Genomic DNA, 19616 nt, shown 5'->3' with positions numbered 1-19616 from the left:
CTGTATGGGTGCTGGTTCTAATCCTGGCAGCTCCACTTCCCAGCCAGCTCCCTGCCTGTGGCCCAGGAAAGCAGTCAAGGACAGCCCAAAGCTTTGGGACCCTGCACCCATGTGGGAGGCCCAGAAGAAGCTCCTGGCTTCGGATTGGCTCAGCTCCAGCCATTGCGGCCTCCTGGGGAGTGAATCATTGGACAGAAGATCTTCCTCTCTGTGTCTTCTATCTGTATAACCGCCTTTCCAATAAAAATAAAATAAATCTTAAAAAAAAAAAAACAACAAAAAACTAGCAGGAGTCACCTTTCTCTAGGGGCCACACTGTGTGCTAGGGTTCAGACTCAACCGCCAAAACAGGCCCCCGACAATAGGGGCATGTGGAGCGTATCATGAGCCACGTGTCCAGGCAGCGCAAGTGGCATACATGCTTACAAGGCAGGCACCGGATCAGGTCCCCATCCACAAAGCTCTCGAGACAGATGAAACACTCCTCTTCCTCCTCCTCCTCTTGTTTGGATCCAGTTCCTCCAGCCTTGTAGACTTTTTGCGGTAATTGTTTGATGAGTTTCTGTCTGCGAATTTCTTCGCGGGTTTGATGCCTTGGCCTCGGGGATGATAGAAATTGGATCAAATCCATCAACTGTGGCTGCTCCTGTAGGACGCGTTCCTGATGTGGCCCAGACAGCTGCTCACCCCTGGAACCATTGCGGGAAGTTCTCAGGCAGTTGCCCATCTCCCCAGACTAGCAGGAGGGATCTTTGCACGATCTACGCTGGCTCCTCAGCTCACAGTTGGACCCAAAGTCCTGGCGCAAAGAGAAGTAGGTAAATAGAGTTTTACTCAGTGTGACTCTGCTGCAGGCTGACACGTATACATGCAAGTTACGCCCTCAAAACATGTACCAGTTTGTACCACAAAGTTCTGTGGCTGTAAGGGATCCAGGGGATCCTCATTGTACTCTAATGCTGAGCTCAATTCAATTCCTAAACATCTGAGGGAAGCACACTTCATGCAGGCACTGTGGATGTCATGTTCAGATGACAACCAGAGCCACCCCACCCCGCCGCCTCCCTTCCTGTTCACATAATCTCTTCTCACTCCCAGTTCTCCTCCTCGGGAACTTGTAGTCACATGCCTCATGCTTCACACTTTCAACCATCCTCCACATGCTGTTGCCTTTATTGTGCAGGCTAATCACTGTGCATTCACTTGCACAGAATTCACTGGAATCCACAACTCTCACAAGCTCCTCAGCTTTTGGTTTTTTAAAGATTTATTTATTTTTATTGGAAAGGCAGATATACAGAAAGGAGAACAGACAGAGAGTAAGATCTTCCATTTGATTGTTCACTCCCCAAGTGGCCACAACAACCAGAGCAGAGCTAATCAGAAGCCAGGAGCCAGGAGCATCTTCTAGGTCTCCCTCACGAGTGGTGGGTCCAAAGGCCTTGGGCTGTCCTCGATCTCTTTCCCAGGCCACAAACAGGGAGCTGGTTGGGAAGCAGGGCTGCTAGGATTAGAACCGGTACCCGTATGGGATCCTGGCGTGTATGAGATGAGAACTTAAGCTGCTAGGTATCGCACTGGACCTAGCATCTCAGCTTTGAATCTGCTGATGAGAAGGACACCAATCCCAATTCTCCCCTAGTCACTGCAGAAATCTGATAGAGAATGTCCAAACACACCACACCACACACACCAGCCTTCCACATGTGGTGATCCTTGAAAATCCTGACAACTTCTACACATGTGCCAAGCTGTCTCATCGCTTTAGGCACTTGGAAACTTCTTGCTTGGTGTTTCATACACAATAGGGGTTAGTATAAGGCTGATCATGGTATCTAAGAGTCAGCCAATCACAGATCAAAAAAATGGTGGGACTAACTTACAGACTTTTTTTTTTGCCTTACTCTTTCTGCAGTTTGACATTCGATACCAGGGAATCTATGCCCAGTTCCCTGGGGAGTCCAGTCACACTTACTTGCATCTCCACTCACGGAAATGTGTGATACACAACCTAGTCCACAGCCATGGAGCCCATGGCCCACAGTCAGCCCTGCATGCATTCCCACAGGGCTCTCCAAGCAACTGCTCCACCCAAGCTGTATCCAAGTCTAAATAAGTTACTCCTCTCCTACTTCCTCATTGCCTCATACCATCACATACCCACCGAATCTCCCCTCAGCCACATTTCCCACTCTTAACCTAGCCTAATTCAGCAGGTCTGCTACAAGTACTTGGAGAAAGATTAAGCAACAATGGGACCAGCACCCAGGGTTAGCAAAGCAAGCCTCTGCCTGCGGCGCTGGCATCCCCTATGGGTTTTGGTTTGAGTCCTGGCTGCCCCACGTCTGATACAGATTTTCTCTGTGTCACTCGACCTTTCCAATGAAAAATAAATTTTTAATAAAAGAAAGATTAAGGGCCTGGATCCCAAATGGGTGCCAGCTTTTGTCCCAGCTTCTCCACTTCCCATCCAGCTTCCTGCTTGTGACTTGAGAAAGCAGAAGAGACTGGCCCTAGACTTTGGGCCCTTATATCAGCTTGGTAGATCCAGAAGAAGCTCCTGGCTTCTGGCTTGGATTGGCTCAGCTCTGGCCATTGTGACCATTTGGGGAGTGAACCTACAGATGGAATATCTGTCTCTCTTTCTCTCCCTAAATCTTTCTGCCTTTCCAATTAAAAAAAAAATTTAAAAAAAGATTGGGCCTGGTGCAATAGCGTAGTGCTTAAATTCCTCACTTTGAACCTGCAGGGATCCCATACCGGTGCCGTTTCTAGTCCCAGCAGCCCCGCTTCCCATTAAGCTCCCTGCTTCTGGCCTGGAAAAGCAGTCAAGTATGGCCCAAGGCTTTGGGATCCTGCACCTTTGTGGGAGACCCGGAAGAAGTTCCTGGCTCCTGGCTTCAGATTGGCTCAGCTCCAGCCATTGCGGCCGCTTGGGGAGTAAACCATTGAATGGAAGATCTTCCTCTCTGTCTCTCCTCCTCTGATTTATTATTTATTTATTTATTTATTTATTTATTTATATTGGAAAGTCAGATACACACAGAGGAGGAGAGACAGAGAGGAAGATCTTCCGCCCGATGGTTTGCTCCCCAAGTGGCCGCAATGGCTGGAGCTGCGCCAATCCGAAGTCAGGAGCCAGGAACTTCTTCCAGGTCTCCCACATGGGTGCAGGGTCCCAAAGCTTTGGGCCATCCTCGACTGCTTTCCCAGGCCAGAAGCAAGGAGCTGGATGGGAAGTGGAGCTGCCGGGATTAGAACCGGTGTCCATATGGGATCCTGGTGCGCTCAAGGCAAGGACTTTAGCCGCTAGGCCATGCCGCCGGGCCCGAAAATAAATAAATCTTTAAATAAAAAAAAGAAAGAAAAGATTAAGGAAAGCTTGTTTTTGCTGATGACAACCCCTTTAGTACTTACCAGAAGCCAAGTAGCTGTAAGCGCGTTGAATTCCCACAGGGTCAGAGTGCCTAGTTCCACAGCCTTCTGCCGTCTTCTCTCTGTTGGAATGATGCTGATCCATGGTAGGTAGGCTCCCTTTTATGCTTCTGATAGTCCAACCAAAACCCTAGTCGGACCCACCCTGAATTCATCACTTAATTCTTGGAAATCATATCAAAGGTTGCCTCTTCAGCAAAGACCCTCCCTTGACTGAATTCAGCAGACAGAAGGTAGACTGACTATGTCCTAGAATTCTTTAGTCTGGAAGTCCCAGGAGCACCATGACTATCATTGTTCTATAGATTTAGGTTTCTCAGGCCAGTACTGAGGTAGTCAAGAGCAAGATTCATTACTGGTATTTACTAGTGAGCATAGGTTTATATTTTTTAAAACTTTTTTTTTGAGATGCAGACAGAGAACCTTCATTCTCTGGTTCACTCCCAAAATAATTGAAACAGCTGAAGCCAGGCCACATAGAATGTAGAGTGTGGGAGCTTGATCCAACCCTCACACCTGACTGGTAGAAATCTAGCTTCCTGGTCATCTCTCTGCTTCCTAGAGTGCCCAATATCAGCAAGCAGGTATCAGGGGGACAGGATTCAAACAAAAGCAGCTTCTGTGTCTGACCAACTCAGCTTGATAAGATTTCCAATTAACCCAGAACATCGATTGGACCATCAGAAACATAAAAGGGAGCCTACCTACCATGGGCTCAGCATCATCCCTTCAGAGAGAAGGGAGCAGACAGCTCAGCATGTGACTTGTCAACCCCTTGAGACTCCACTGCGCTCCAACTGTTTGGCTCCTGGTGAGTACTAGAGGAGTTCCCGGCAGGAACAGACATTGTTTTTTTCCCCATGAATTTTAGTTGGAAAATACAGCTTAATCTTACTCTAGGTCTTGGTAGCAGGCTCTCTGATTAGACTAGGTTACTGGGAAAATGGATTTCTCTGAATTCCTGCAGTGACTAGGGGAGAATTGGGAGTCCTCAGGGTTGGCGTCCTCCTCAACAGCAGATGCAGTCAAAGCTGAGGAGCTTGTGAGAGTTGTGGATTCCAGTGAATTCTGTGCAAGTGAATGCACAGTGATTAGCCTGCACAATAAAGGCAACAGCATGTGGAGGATGGTTGAAAGTGTGAAGCATGAGGCATGTGACTACAAGTTCCCGAGGAGGAGAACTGGGAGTGAGAAGAGATTATGTGAACAGGAAGGGAGGCGGCGGGGTGGGGTGGCTCTGGTTGTCATCTGAACATGACATCCACAGTGCCTGCATGAAGTGTGCTTCCCTCAGATGTTTAGGAATTGAATTGAGCTCAGCATTAGAGTACAATGAGGATCCCCTGGATCCCTTACAGCCACAGAACTTTGTGGTACAAACTGGTACATGTTTTGAGGGCGTAACTTGCATGTATACGTGTCAGCCTGCAGCAGAGTCACACTGAGTAAAACTCTATTTACCTACTTCTCTTTGCGCCAGGACTTTGGGTCCAACTGTGAGCTGAGGAGCCAGCGTAGATCGTGCAAAGATCCCTCCTGCTAGTCTGGGGAGATGGGCAACTGCCTGAGAACTTCCCGCAATGGTTCCAGGGGTGAGCAGCTATCTGGGCCACATCAGGAACGCGTCCTGCAGGAGCAGCCACAGTTGATGGCCTGATCTGTCACCCAACTCCTAGGAGATCAAGGCAGTGAACCAAGAAGGAGAAGCCACATGCAGTCAAAAGGTGCAGTCCCACAAAATCTGTGTGGAGAAAAGTTAGTTATACTGGAAAAGAGGTGCCTGGGGCATGGTATAAGGAGTCCAGTGGGCACCCCATTCTGGAACCTCCATGCATGCACCTCTACCACGTGGATCACACAAGTGTGAGGGAGCTGAGGCATCTCATGTACCTCTTCTGTGGGGCCACACAACCCCAACCCTACAGCAGCCTAGTGATTGCTGGAGAAGCAGCGCTTTGTGGCTTCAGTTTGTCAAGGAATGTGAATGAAGCAGGCACAGAATTGCTGCAGATGTTTGTTAAATTTTGGGGGGAAATGGGTTCATTCCTCTGCACAATCTCTATTAAATGTGGAAATACAACTGTGTGTGATCTTGTAATCGCTCTGGTACATAGGGAAGACAAAAAATGTTACAGCAGCTGAAACTTATAAATGCTGTGAGTTGGAGGTTAGAAATAAATTATTAAATAACTTTCCCCTTTCTGACAAGCATCTGAAAAGTCCACAGCCTCTAGATCAAAGTAGAGAACAGCAACATTTACAAGCCAAGAAAGGATGAATAAGGTGTTCTATAAAACCTCTCAGGAGGAGAGCTAGAACCTTTCAATCTGTCCTCATCCCATCAGGGAAGGGTGTGTGTATCATAAGGGCCCTGGGGGCTCGGTATGAGCAGGGGTGTCCTGCATCTTTCCTTTTCACTGACCCATCAGTGAAACAAAAAGAACAGAAGCAGTTGATGGGTTTGTTGATGAGCTAAATACATCTACCCTAATTGAATACGACCCTCAGTGTATAAAGTCTGTTGCCCCTAATAAATTTCAGCTATTGATCATCAGTCAGTAGTCCATGCGTGTTATTATTGGCTCCGTGCACCAAGTCCATTGCTGCCAAACAGCAACAGAAGCCTAATTCAACCCAGCCAACACCACTATCCAACCCACACACATGTTGGTGGGTGCCATTCTGTCTAGCTATGCCTGCTCCAGTACTGGTTTTTCTGCTCTCCAGTGGGAGTGCTAACACAAGAGGGAGGTGCCAACTACTAGCCTACTAGGCCACTTCCACTCCTGGATTATGCATTCTCCAGGTGGTTCTGCAGTTTAACTTGACAGAATTAGCCCCCACAGAAGCCTCTGCCAACTAATGCTGCAACAAAGTTAAACCAACTCTCACCCACTCTAAATTTGCTTGCACCACTCGGAAAACTCAGCCAAGCCTGGCCTTTCCCTGATCTAGCTCACATGAGGCCGACAGGTATTGTAGCCCTGCCTGGTCTGGTCTGTCCCCATTCTGCTTCATACTCTTCAGTGGGAGTGGCTCTCCAGCAGAGGAGCCTAAATTCCCCCTGCCAGCTTTGCACCCTCCCTCCCTGGTTCTCACATGTGCTGGTTGGGCACTGCGGTCATATCTGGTATGCTCACCTCATCTCGGCATTCTGTTTTTTTTTTTTTTTCTTTTTGAGTTATATTTTTGACCATCCTTACATAGTTAATTAGGGTAAAAAAGGTTCAAGGACTGTAGGAATGTGGGTAAGACTATTATTCCCATATTGTTTCCTTTATGTATCTGAGGTGGAGGGGGATATTGAGGGAGAAGCCCCACCCAGTTTCTCACTCATCCCAGGTCCCGGATGTAGGGCATGCTCCGAGGTTCTTGTTCAAGTGGTTTTGATAGTTCACCAGTTATGAATCACTGCCAGTCTTGCCACTCCAAGCACGATGAGGTCGTTGAAGAATCCACTGATTGACATAGTTCATCATAGAGTCTCTGTTTGCCCAATATTTTGCTGCCAACATACAGCTGAGGTGGTTGATTGACTTGTTCTGTCTTCTCTCTTTTCTTGGTTAGGGTTCCGAGTCCGGCATTTTGATTGGGGAGATCCACAAAGAAACTTTGTCTGAGGTGTTCCCGGACCAGATTCTTGTATGTGCTAGCAAGTACAGGGCCCGGCACAGTCCATCGCCCCAATCAGCTGGTGGTTGCAATTGCTGGGTTGGTTCTGTTTTCAGCCCCGACTTCCACTGGAACCAATGGGTGTTGTAGTCCAGCCTGGTTCTGCCCAGCACATACTTGGCCCTCGCATAAATCAGTGGGAGCTGCAGCCTAGTCGGAGTGACCCACAGTAACCCCCACTAGGCCCGCCCCCTACCCTGGTTTGCCAGTATGTGTACCAGACTAGTCCAGTCTGTCCCACATCCCATTCAGCTCTCATACATGTCAATGGGTGTTAAAGCTTAGTTCCATCTAACCAGTTCCCCTATGCAGCCCACACACATGCTGTTGAGTGTCTCTCTTGTCTAGCCACCCCAGTCCCTGTCCTAGTTTTCGTGCCCTCCTGTGGGAGTGGTAATCCAACAGGGAGGAGCCCACTATTTCCCTCGCAGCCTCTCCCACTCCCGGATTATGCACTCTCTAGGTGGTTCTGTGGTTTGACTTGAGAGAATTAGCCCCCAGGGCTAGCTTCTGCCAGTTGATGCTGCAGCTAAGCCCAAGCAAGCCTCACCCACTCTAATTTTGTTTGCACCAGTAGGAATAATCAGCTCAGCCTGGCTTTTCCCTGATCTAGTCCACATGAGGCCCACAGGTGTTGTAGCCCTGCTTAGTCTGGTCCTGCCCCCTTCCCAGTTCATGCTTTCCAGTGGGAGTAGCTGTCCAGCAAGGGAACCCCACCCCCCTATTCCCCCTGCCGGCTTCGCCCCCTCCCTTCCTGGTTCTCATGCATGCTGGTTGGGCAGTGCGGTCACATCCGCTACAGGCAACCTCACCTTGGGTTTCCGTATTGTACACTGGTTTTTGTCACAACCGAACCTGGCTCAACCCACACTCTGTACCGGTGCTCGGATTTGCTAGTGGATGACATGAACTGATTCAGCCTGGTCTGCACCCGACCCATGCCAAATGTATGCCAGTGGGAAACTTTCCATGGCCTGTTCTGGGCTGTTTCCTATCATGCTTCTTGCGCTTACCTGCAGGGTCTGTGTCCTGCCAGAGGAGTTGCCCAGGCTCCTCCATCAGAACCTCTCCCAATGTCAGATTTTGTGCATATCAGGGGGTCCATGAGCCAGCCCTACTAAGTTCACCTCCTGTCCTAGTAGGAACAGTGGCTTTTCCTGACTGGCCTTCAACTCAAACTGGTTCTTGCTGTTGGATGTTTCAGTCCCGCCATGGCTCATCCATACCCACATATGGCTCACACATGGTTCAGTAGGGGTTGAGACCTCACCCAGTTCATCCCACATCTCCCTGGGTCCTCCAGGACACCAGATGGTATTGGATTCTGGCCCGGCCTGGTGCGTCCAGTACCAGCCCACACTTGTGCCATGGGAGACTACAACCTTATCCTGATCAGAACGCAGCCCACACTCCAGCCCCTGCACTCCTCAGTGGAACCCCAGCCTAGCTAGTGTGTCCCCTTAGCTCTTTAACCGGGCCTGTTCCCAGCCATAGATCACATGCATGCCAGTAGTTGCTCTGACTCAGCCTGACTCAGCCCCTCACCTGTCCCAACCTCTGCCTTAGACACTGTGGCTTAGCGTTCCTGGCTCACGCAGACCAGCAGGTGCAAGAGCCTAGCTTGGCATGACCTGTGCTCCATCCTGGTCTCTAGTTTCGCTTGTGGGATAAGGTTTGCTCAGTCCTGCCCGGTACACTCTGTTCCATTACCAATTGCATTACATTAGCCAGCTGTTGGAGTTACTTTGCCCAGCTTGTCCGATCCCCAGGTCTGGACCACATGTTCACCAGCGGGAATTATGACTCGCCAGGGGAATTTCCCAAGTTCCTCCACTTGATCCACTCCCAGACCCAGTTCTCATACATGCCTTTGGGTTTTAGGCCAGGTTCCAGCACAGTCTGGCCTTCCATTTGGCCTTGTATGAGCTGGTGAACGTTGCAGCCCGGCCCACCCCACACCCTATTCAGGATGCACATTTGGGTGCTGCTGCCTCGACCAGTCCAGACTGTTGTCGGTTCCTTCACCTGTGATTGATGGCAGGCTTCTTGGTCACACCTAACTTAGTCCATCAGCACCTCAACTCTTGAGCTACCCAGTGGGGCTAGAATTTCCACAGGGTTTGGCCCACTCATCTCCCACAGAATCTACCCCCGGATATGGTTCTTGAGTGCTAGTTAATGTCATGGCCCTGCCTGATGTGACTCGTGTCCTGATCCATCATCATGTCAGGTAATGGAACATGACCCTGCTGGACAAGCCCTGAGCCTTAGCTTTTGCATGGACTGGTGTTCGGTGGTCAGCATTATTCAGTGATTACAAGTTCTTCAAAGGAAGAGTTACTGTCATTGGGAATCTTTAGGATTGATTCACATCCCACAAGCACAGTGGGTTCAACCTGGAGCTACCTAAGCAGTGATTCAAAGGACCAAAACCCCAGAGCTCCTGGCTAGGCAGCCAGCAGGCAGAGCCTGGCGCCAAATGGCACACTGGCCGCCCAGGGACAGCTCACCTCGTGCATGCAGTGGCTGGCATCAGGGAACTGGGCATGAGATGCCTTCGCCTGAGATCCAACCCCCTCAGCAGCCGGTAGGCTGTAGGAAGTTTAAACCCCCAGATCCAAGGTCGCGCCCCTCCCGAATCCCATCCACCACTCAATGATGGTGGCGGTTGAACCTTGGCATTTGTACTGTAATTTGTACTGGTGTGTCTTGCTACCAAACCTTGTCCAACCCACACTCTGTTCCGGTGCTCAGACTTGCCAGCAGGTGATGTGAACTGATTATGTCTGATAGGCCCCCGACCCATGCCCAGTGTGTGCCAGTGGGTATTTTTCTCTGGCCTGGTCTGAGTGCTCCCTATTGTGGTTCTTGAACTCACCTGCAGGGACTCTGTCCTGCCAGAGAAGTTGCCCAGGCTCTCCATCAGATTCTCTCCCTATGCCATATCTTGCGCATACTGGTGGGTCCATGGGTCAGGCATACTTAGTCCACCTCCTGTCCTGGTAGGAATAGTGGCCTTTCCTTGCTGGCCTTCAATCCATTCCAGTTCTTACTGTTGGATGCTTCAGCCCAGCCAAGACTCATCCTTATTCAGACATACTCACACATAGCTCAGTTGCGGCAACAACCTAGCCTAGTCCATCCTATATTTTACCTGGTCCCCCAGAGCACCAGATGGTGTGGAGTCTGTCTCAGGTAGGTGTACCCAGACCCAGTTCACACTTGTGCCAAGGGGGATTGTAGCCATATCCAGACCAGAATGCAGCCCCCACTCCAGCCCCCACACTCTCCTGTGAGAACCCCAGCCCAGCTTGGGTGTACTCTCACAGCTCCACAACTGAGCCTATTCCAATCTCTAGATTAATCACTTGCCAGTGGTTGCTCTGACCCAGCTTCGCTTAGCCCCTCACCTGTCTTGGTCTTTGCCTTTGATGCTGTGACCTAGAATCCCTGACTCATGCAGACCAGTAGGTGTAAGAGCCTACTTCAGCATGACCTGTGCTCCATCCTGATTTCTGTTCTTCCTTGTGAATTGAGGTTTGCTTGGCCCTGTCCAGTCCACCCACTTCCAGTTGCAGCTCAGCCCACCCCACACCCTATTTTAGGATGCACATTCACGTGCTGCTGCCTTGACCTTTCCTGACTGTTGTCAGTTCCTTCACCTGTGAGTGATGGCAAGTTCCATGGTCACACCTAGCTCAGCCCATTACCACCCCAGCTCATGATCTAACCAGTGGGACATGTATTTCCACAAAGTTCTCCCCACACAGAATCTACCCCCAGACCTGGTGCTCTTTCATGCTGGTTAGTGTCTTGACCTTGCCTAACGTGATCCATCCCCTGTTCCACCACTCAGTCGGGTACTGGTTCTTAGGTCTGCCAGACAGGCCTCCAGCCATTGCTTTTATGTGAACTGATGTGTGGCAGTCAGTGATACTCTACACTAACAGCCCATCTCAGGATTCCCATGTGGGCTGGTGAATCAGTCTGGCCCAAATAGATCTTAAGGACTCTGCCCTCCAAAACACCAGATCTCAGTCCCCACACTTGCCAGCAAGTTCCATGACCCAGGCACTGGGGATCACACAGGATTGATCCCTCATCTACACTCCACTGCCTTTATCCATGGATGTCCCTGGGCAGCAGTTACATATCCTAAAACCCCAGAGCTCCACCTCCTTAGAATGTGTGAGGAAGATGTTAAGTATAGCCTATCAAGAATATAACAGGTAACTTATAGATAACAGACTCAAATCAGCATTAGACATTAGCAAAAACTATAAAGACATACAGAGGGAATCAGGAGTGATCCTGACAATCTCTTAATAGAAGGTCACATGCACAGAGCAGGGGGGCACCCCAGAGTGGAGCAGGAAGACAGGAGAAGGCTTGTATCCCAAACCTGGTGACTCCCGAAACCTCACCAAGGACTATCAGTACGGGCATCAAGGGCTATATCCCAACTGCCAAGGAGACCACAGGGAATTGGACTGCCCTTGTAGGTCAAGAATTCTGAGGTCATCACTCCCTTTCTGATCTCCCATATGGAATGGAAGATGCCCAGATCCTTTCTCACAGGATCTAATGTCATCGGAACAGTAGCTGAGAGCCCTGAGCAGTTCTCAGAAACAGAAGAACAGTAAACTTCCTTCAGGATTCAGGAGAGGAGCTTTCTCTGGTCCTTACGTAGTTCAAACTTTGGATCCCCACCCTCTCTTGCATCAGGGTTGCTCCGGAGCATCCCACCCCCCCGCCCCCCCCCCCCAGTTAGATAAGATAGACAGAGACCAATAAGGAAAGCTTAGAACCAGACAGGTCAGCTTGGACTCACATATACCTTACTAGGTATGACACAAAGATTAGTTATTCCTCACTAAGGTATTGAAGATTTCTCTGCACACACCTCCTAAAACTGTTCTGTGCCTCGAGTGGTAACATATCTGTTGTTATAGCCAGTGTGGACTATCCTAAAATTTGCCAATTTTAGTAAAAATTATGCTTCAATACTATAAGCTGCTAAATGTAAAAATGAAAATAGACACGAGACAACTGAATAGTACCCTGTAATTATTTTAAGGTGTATAGCAGCCGGTTGTGTATAAACCAAAATAGAAATGTCAATGAAGTAGTCACAGGATGTGGTTAAGAACTTGCATTTTCTAACATACGGGTCATTCAATACCATGTCAATTAACTCCATGATGTTGTAAATTGTTGTTGATGTTATGTTGTGGCTTTTCATTGGACAGGATGATATTCTGCCAGCTCTACTTTCAGACCAGAGATGGTCTCCCCAAGAAACTGTTGAATTTATCTGGACAATAAGATGATGGGTTCTATGCATGGTACATGCTCGCAATGAAGGAATCCTGACTGGATTTGAACTGTAATACTGCAAAAAGGTAGAGGGATCCAACATGGGGGGAGGGATGGGGAGGGGTTGGGGGAATCTCAGAGCCTATGAAAATGTGTTATAAAATAAAATTAAATTAAAGAAACAAACAAAAAAGCACAAACATGTATCTTAGTTTATGTAATGAGGTGTTTTTTGAAGATTTATTTAACTTTTATTGGAAAGGCAGATTTAGAGAGAAGGACATATAGAGAGAAAGACAGATGAAAAATAAACCATCATAAGAAACTGTTAGGGTGATCTCTTTTTGTTGAATGGATCCTTCAATCATTATGTGATGTCCTTCATCCATTTTAATATTTTTCATATCAGAATCTTGTTATCTGGTATAAGAATGGCTACACCAACTCCCCCACCCCACTTCCATTAGCTTGGAATATCTTTTTCCATCCTTTCACTTTCATTTTCTGCATATCTTTGTTGGTGAGATGTATCTCTTGTAGGCAATAGATAGATGGATTTTATTTTGAATCCAGTCCACTAACCTATGGCCTTTGATTGCTGCCCCAGCTGTTGGCGAACTGCAAAATGAAGTCAGTGTACATCTGCCCTTGAAGGCCTTCACCTACAAGGCCTTAACACCATCATCTATAATAGCTTAGCCTTCATTATCACCATGCCCATGTCACGCTGGCTGGTTTGCTTCCGGGTTGTGGTTTTCCTGGCCTACCTTTACCTACAATGGCTTTATACCATAGATAAGAACAGAGTGAAAGAGATCGGGGAGTGTTATGAGATTGGGGAGAGTATGGGACAGAAATTCCACACAGACTGAACTGCTCTCCACATTTCAGCCAAGTTTAGACCTTATAGGAGATTTTAATCATACATGTCTAGAAGGAAAATAATCATATCACAGAAAGTCTGCATGAAAAATAGTGAGAACAGTCGAAAAGCAAGCATGTAGGAAAATCTAGCCAAATTTTGACTGTATAAAATCACAATAAAATCTACAATCTTTTTTTCACATGAAGAAATAATATTATTAACAAATATTTTGAAAAGTAGCCATGTAACTGTCAAGGTGGAATATCACCTCTAGATTAAATTTCCTTATGTTATTTTGATACATAAAATGATTAGCTAAATGTGTTGAGTACAATGTAAGTGTTCGTATTTCTAGTTGTGAAACTAAAGCAAAAACTAAGCAGTAAATGTGTGTGTGTGCGTGTGTGTGTAAGAGAGAGAAAGAGGATGATAAAATGAGGTACAAACATACCCATAATTCAAGCAGTATAGATGAACTTTCAGTTTAAAAAAAGGAAGTAAATATTTTTATAACAAAGCAAAACTACATATGGAAGTTACATAAGGTGCCTGGTGTGGTAACTTAACGGTTAAAATCCTCACCTTGCATGTGTCAGGATCTCACATGCACGCTGGTTTTAATCCCGGCAGCTCCACTTTCCACCCAGCTCCCTGCTTGGGGCCTGGGAAAGCAGTTGAGGATGGCCCAAAGCCTTGGGACCCTGCACCCATGTGGGAGACCCAGAAGAAGTCCCTAGCTCTAGGCTTCAGATCAGCCCAGCTCTGGTCATTGCCGCCATTTGGGGAGTGAACTAGTGAATGGAAGATCTTTCTCTCTGTCTCTCCTCTCTGTAAATCTGACTTTCCAATAAAAGTAAATGAATCTTTTAAAAAGAAGATATAGAGGATATTAATATGTATATATGAAAATATGAAAATGCAAAAAGTTCAAAGTGAAATAACAGAAAAAAAATAGGAAGCAAATGAAAAACATGAACCAATTTTTAATTATGCAATATACATAAAGTACATAAGCATTGCTGCAGATTGTTATTCCATATTGATAAAGTGTTTAAATACTCACTATTGAATATCAGTTATGAATTTGTCAATTATTTACAGTTTATCATATATAAAGTCAAATTTATGCAAAGATTATTTGATAAATTATCAAGGACGATTTTTATCTCCATATGATTTATTCACATATAATTCCAGTAATTGATACAATTAGAAGGCAAAAATCAATATGGTTATAGTAAGTGTGAACAATATAAATATGAACCAATGAACTCTCATAGAACAGTACTGCCTACAAATGGAGAATTTGTATTATTTTTAAGAAGTCATGCTGTTTTTAGAACAAATGTTGCCCAACATTATCTCCAATCTAGTTTTAAAAGCAAGTCTTGACATGTTCCATACAATCCAGTCAATCAGTATTTGAAACTTTTGGAAACGCATTCATAAAAACCATATTTCTGAGGATTTGTTGTTAAAATTATCCAATCTTTTCAATGTAATAATAGTGAGATTGCTGCATATTGTCTTTTTTGTTTCTGTTTTTGTTTTAAAGATTTATTTATTTATTGGAAAGTCAGATATACACAGAGGAGGAGAGACAGAGAGGAAGATCTTCCATCCGATGATTCACTCCCCAAGGGAGCGCAATGGCCGATGCTATGCCAATCCGAAGCCAGGAGACAGGAACTCCTTCCGGGTCTCCCAGGTAGGTGCAGGGTTCCAAAGCTTTGGGCCATCTTCGACTGCTTTCCCAGGCCACAAGCAGGAGCTGGATGAGAAGTAGAGCTGCCAGGATTAGAACCGGCTCCCATATGGGATCCTGACATGTTCAAGGCAAAGACGTTAGCCGCTAGGCCACATTGCCGGGCCCCACTGCATATTGTCTTAGAGCATAACACTAAAGAAATAGAAGAAAATACAGAACCATCAGGGCTAATGTTAAAGTCTAAAAAGAATAAGATTATAAAAACATTAAATGTAAGTAATTTGGATTGAAAAAATAAATCTATGCAAAGAGAAGGTGACATGTTTAAGAAGGAAAGGTATGTGAAGGGAAGGGAGGGCAAAGGCTGGACAAGAGGAAATGGGAATGAAGGGAAGGGAAGAGAAGGAAAGAGAAGCAAAGGGAAGGGAAGGGAAGGAAAGAGGAATAAGAAGTTAAAATGTGAAATTTCTTTTGTTTCAGTGTACCTGAAAGAATCACTAAGTTACTTAACCATAGAGGCACAAATATAACACGAACACAAATATGTGTATATGACATATCTCATGAGATACAAAATCAAAATGGTTTCTAAAAGAGCTTGATGTATTATTCTTGTGACTCTGGTTTGCCACAACCGATTATACCAGAGCTTCCATGGTTGATGATGTTTGCCTTACAGAGATAATGGGAGGATTCATTAGCCAGGGTGAAACAGAGAGGGTACATTGCAGGAGATAGAAAAGGACAGGCTGACAGCAGAGGAGGCAACTGGGGATTGAAGGATGTGGAAAAACAGTACAGATAATGGAGTGGTGTTGCAGTGATCAGATACCCCACAGGAAGTCAGTGAGTGGTGATCTGAGCTCTACCAGCGTGCAGAACTCCGCCAGCAGCCAGATAGGAAGAATTCACTGGAAGCTCAGGAGGTAAACCCAGGCAAAGAACAGCCCTTCCTACTAATTTGTTTGATCTGACCAGCAGCAAAGACAGAGCAATACATCCAAAACAGGTGTTGCAGGAACAGGGTGGATTTCACAGCCCAGAACCAAATGAGTGCCTAATAGGGTGACATTTGTGCAGAGGGGCAAAGGCTGTGGGACAGGACTGCACATACACTAAGCTGGGAGAGAACTCATTTCCAGTTCAGTGCATTGCACTGACATGACATCTACAAGTTTGACCCAAAACAGGTCTAGATATCCTCCAGACCTAACAACCAGCAGATCCCAAACTTCACCAGTGGCACATCAGGTGCCATTTTGTACAGTTTGGCAAAGGCTGTGGGACTGGAGGGACAACAGTGAGTTGTGCATGCACCGAGCGGGGAGCAAAATCACCTCTAGCTAGGTGCATTGCACTGGTCTTACATCAAAAATAATACCAACTTTGGCATCCTACGGGTCCCAACCAAAATAGATCCAGGTGGCCTCAGACCTAATGGCCAGCAGGTCTGGCAAGATCAGCACCCCTAACAGCCTACCTATTTAGGACACCTGGTATCTCTCTCATCCTGAGAGCTGCTCAAAATAGAAATGGGAGAAAGAATGAATGAGGCAGAGGAAAAAAACTTCAGAATTGGAAGATACTTCTTGCAACAATGGGAAAAAAAAAAACAGAAAGCTGGAAGCAGAGATGGGTTAAGCTAAAAAAATTCAAGAATTAAGAGACACTATTACAAGGCCAAATATAAGAATTATGGGAGTTCCAGAAGTCACAGAAAGAAAACCTAGGTTTAAAAATGTATTTAATGAAATAATAAAGGGAATAATAAAGGGTACTTTCCAAATCTGGAGAAAGATGTGGGAAATAACACAGGAGGGGCACAGAACTCCCAACATGGTTGACCAAAAGCAATCCTCACCATGACACAAGATCATCAAGCTCTCTTCACTTGAGCATAAGGAAAAGATTCTTAAATGTGCGCATGAGAAAATTTAATTGACATATAGAGGAATGGCAATCAGACTCACAGCTGACCTCTCACAGGAAACTCTACAGGCCAGAAGAGAAGAAAGCAACATATACCAGATTCTGAAAAGAAATAAATGTCAGTTCAGAATATGAAAACAAAAGAATTCAAAAATGAAAGAAAATTTTCCTCAGTTAAAAAAACTCAAAGAATATGCTTCTTTCAGACCTGACCTACAGATGATACTTAAATATGTTCTCTTCAAAGATAAAAGCAATAGCATCCTCCAAAACCAATGACAAATGTGGAGAATATCCCAGTAAAGCAATAACAGAAGACTAAGTCAAACAATGAACAATCCATTGATAAAATTACAGGACCAAATTACTACCTATCCATATTAATCCTGTATGTAAATGACTTAAGCCCAGCAATCAAATGTCGTAAATTAGTGGACTGGATCCAAAAACAAAACCCATCTATCTAGTGCCTACAGGAGAAATATCTCACCAACAAAGATCAATAGAAACTACATATGAATTTCAGTGTGTTTTTAAAATTTTTGTTTCTTCAAACCCTTTTTTTTTATCATTCAGTTCTTCACTGACTCATAGATCATGCAGTAGCATCACTTTATTCAAGAAGGCTTTTGATTTTCATTTCTTCAGTAACACACAAGTCGTTCAGTAGCATGTTATTTAACTTCATGGCACTGTACATTTTAATTTTTCTTCCTTATTTTGTTTCATGGCTTTTCATTTAAGGAGATGTATAGTTACTGTGTAATTGAGACTGTCATACCCAGATGTGAGGATATAATGCAGTATGCATCTTTACTTCCAGATTAAAGTTGAACTTCACTGAAGCTATTAAATATATCTTAACAGTAGGATGCTGGACTCTGTTGTCCATCTCTGCAATGATGGACTTATGACTGCTTATGGAGAACTATACTATTCTAATAATATAGGTGAAATCAATGTGTGTGTGGGGGGGGAGTATTTGGGGAGGGGGTAAGTGAAATTCCAGAGCCTATGAAACTTCATTAAACAACAACAACAATAATTGACAAACAAGAAATAATGGGAAACTCTTAGGTTGTCCTTTCCTTCAGAAACTAAAACATCATAGGCCAGGCATGTATTGCCTGTGTTACCCTCATGGGCATAGAGCTATAAATTGTCCAATTAGTATAAATTCTCACTAGAGGACTCAGGCGGTGTTGAAATGCTGCTTCCCATATTCAAATACAGAGCAGAACACAAAATAAATCTGAACATTTCAAAGAGACGCAAATTTCACTGAACCAAGGCCAGCTGAAGTATAATTTTCACAGACAGAAACTCAGAAAGAAGGAAAACATGGAAGGTAACAAACCTCATGAAGAAAAGTCTAAAGAGGGGCTCAGATGAGTTCAAACAGAATTAAACAGGCTCCCCGCCCTTCCTAATCACACCTCTCATGTGAAGGATATATATAGAAAGTTGAAAAGAACAAGGGAGGTGGGTGCAGTCCAGGAAAGTCTGGCCAGAGATGTGGGTGTCTCAATCTTCCAAACACTTGGCTGCTAGGTGGTGGGCAAATTCTGAGCTTGTCCAAGCCTGAAGTCCAAGAATTTTCTCCGTCCACAGTCATGCTGTGGGTGGATCTCAGATGGCTCTGAGCATGCTCAGGACCATGATTCCGCCAATTGCCACCATGTTGGTTGGTGGAGTCTAGATAAGTCCAGCCAGAGGCATGGGCATCTGAATCTCCCAAGTTTGTGTTCTGCCAGAGCACCAATGGCACCAGGTCCAGGGGCAGATTCTGTAGGGAATATGTGGGCCAAACCCTATGGAAATACAAGTCCTACTGGTTAGCTCAAGAGTTGGGGTGGTGATGGGCTTAGTTAGGTATGACCATGGAACCTGCCAACACTCACAGATACAGTGACTGAAAATAGACTGGGCTGGTATAGGCTTCAGTACCTGCATGTGCATCCTAAAGCAGGGTGTGAGGTGGGTCAGGCAGCAACAGTCGCTGGTTCACACAAGGCCAAGACAGAGGGTCAGGCTTAGCCAAGGAAGGGCCTAGTACCCACTGGCATGCATGAGATCTGGGTCTGGGAGTGGGCCAAGTGGTGGAACTTGGGAAACTCCCCTAGTTGGTCATAGCTCCTGCTGGTGAGCACCTAGTCCATGCCTAGGGGTCAGGCAGGCAAGGCAAGATATCTCCAACTGTTTGCAAATTTGAGGGTCGGTTTTGGAATGGGGCAGATCAGGCAGAGTCAAGCAAACCCTAGATAAGCAGCAAGTGAAGAAACCAGGCTGGAGTTAGGGTCATGCAAGGCTAGGCTGTCACACCTACCAGTTTGCATGAGCCAAGAATGAAAGCAGACTGAGCGGGGACATGTTGCAGCACCCACCAGTGAAAGTTGGGACTGGGGGCAGGCTGGGTCAGGGCAGGCTACAGCATCCAAAGGTCAAGATAGGTGAGGGACTATGCCAAGCTGGATCAGATCAACTATTGGCATGCACAAGAACTATGGCTGGGAACAGGCCTGGTTAGGGAGCAAGGGGGCACCCTCGCCGGGTTGTGGTTCCCAATGGTGAATACAAGGGCTGGAGTGGGCACTGCAATCTGGTCTGGACATGGCTGCAGTGTCCCTCAGCACAAGTGTGGACTGGGTCTGGAGTGCACCAGACTGCTAGACTCCAGCACCCACTGCTGCT

The sequence above is a fragment of the Ochotona curzoniae genome, unplaced genomic scaffold (assembly GCF_017591425.1).
Source record: "Ochotona curzoniae isolate NIBS_2020 unplaced genomic scaffold, NIBS_Ocur_1.0 scaffold_4506, whole genome shotgun sequence".
NCBI classification, from domain to species: Eukaryota; Metazoa; Chordata; class Mammalia; order Lagomorpha; family Ochotonidae; genus Ochotona; species Ochotona curzoniae.
This window is presented reverse-complemented; position numbering follows the sequence as displayed.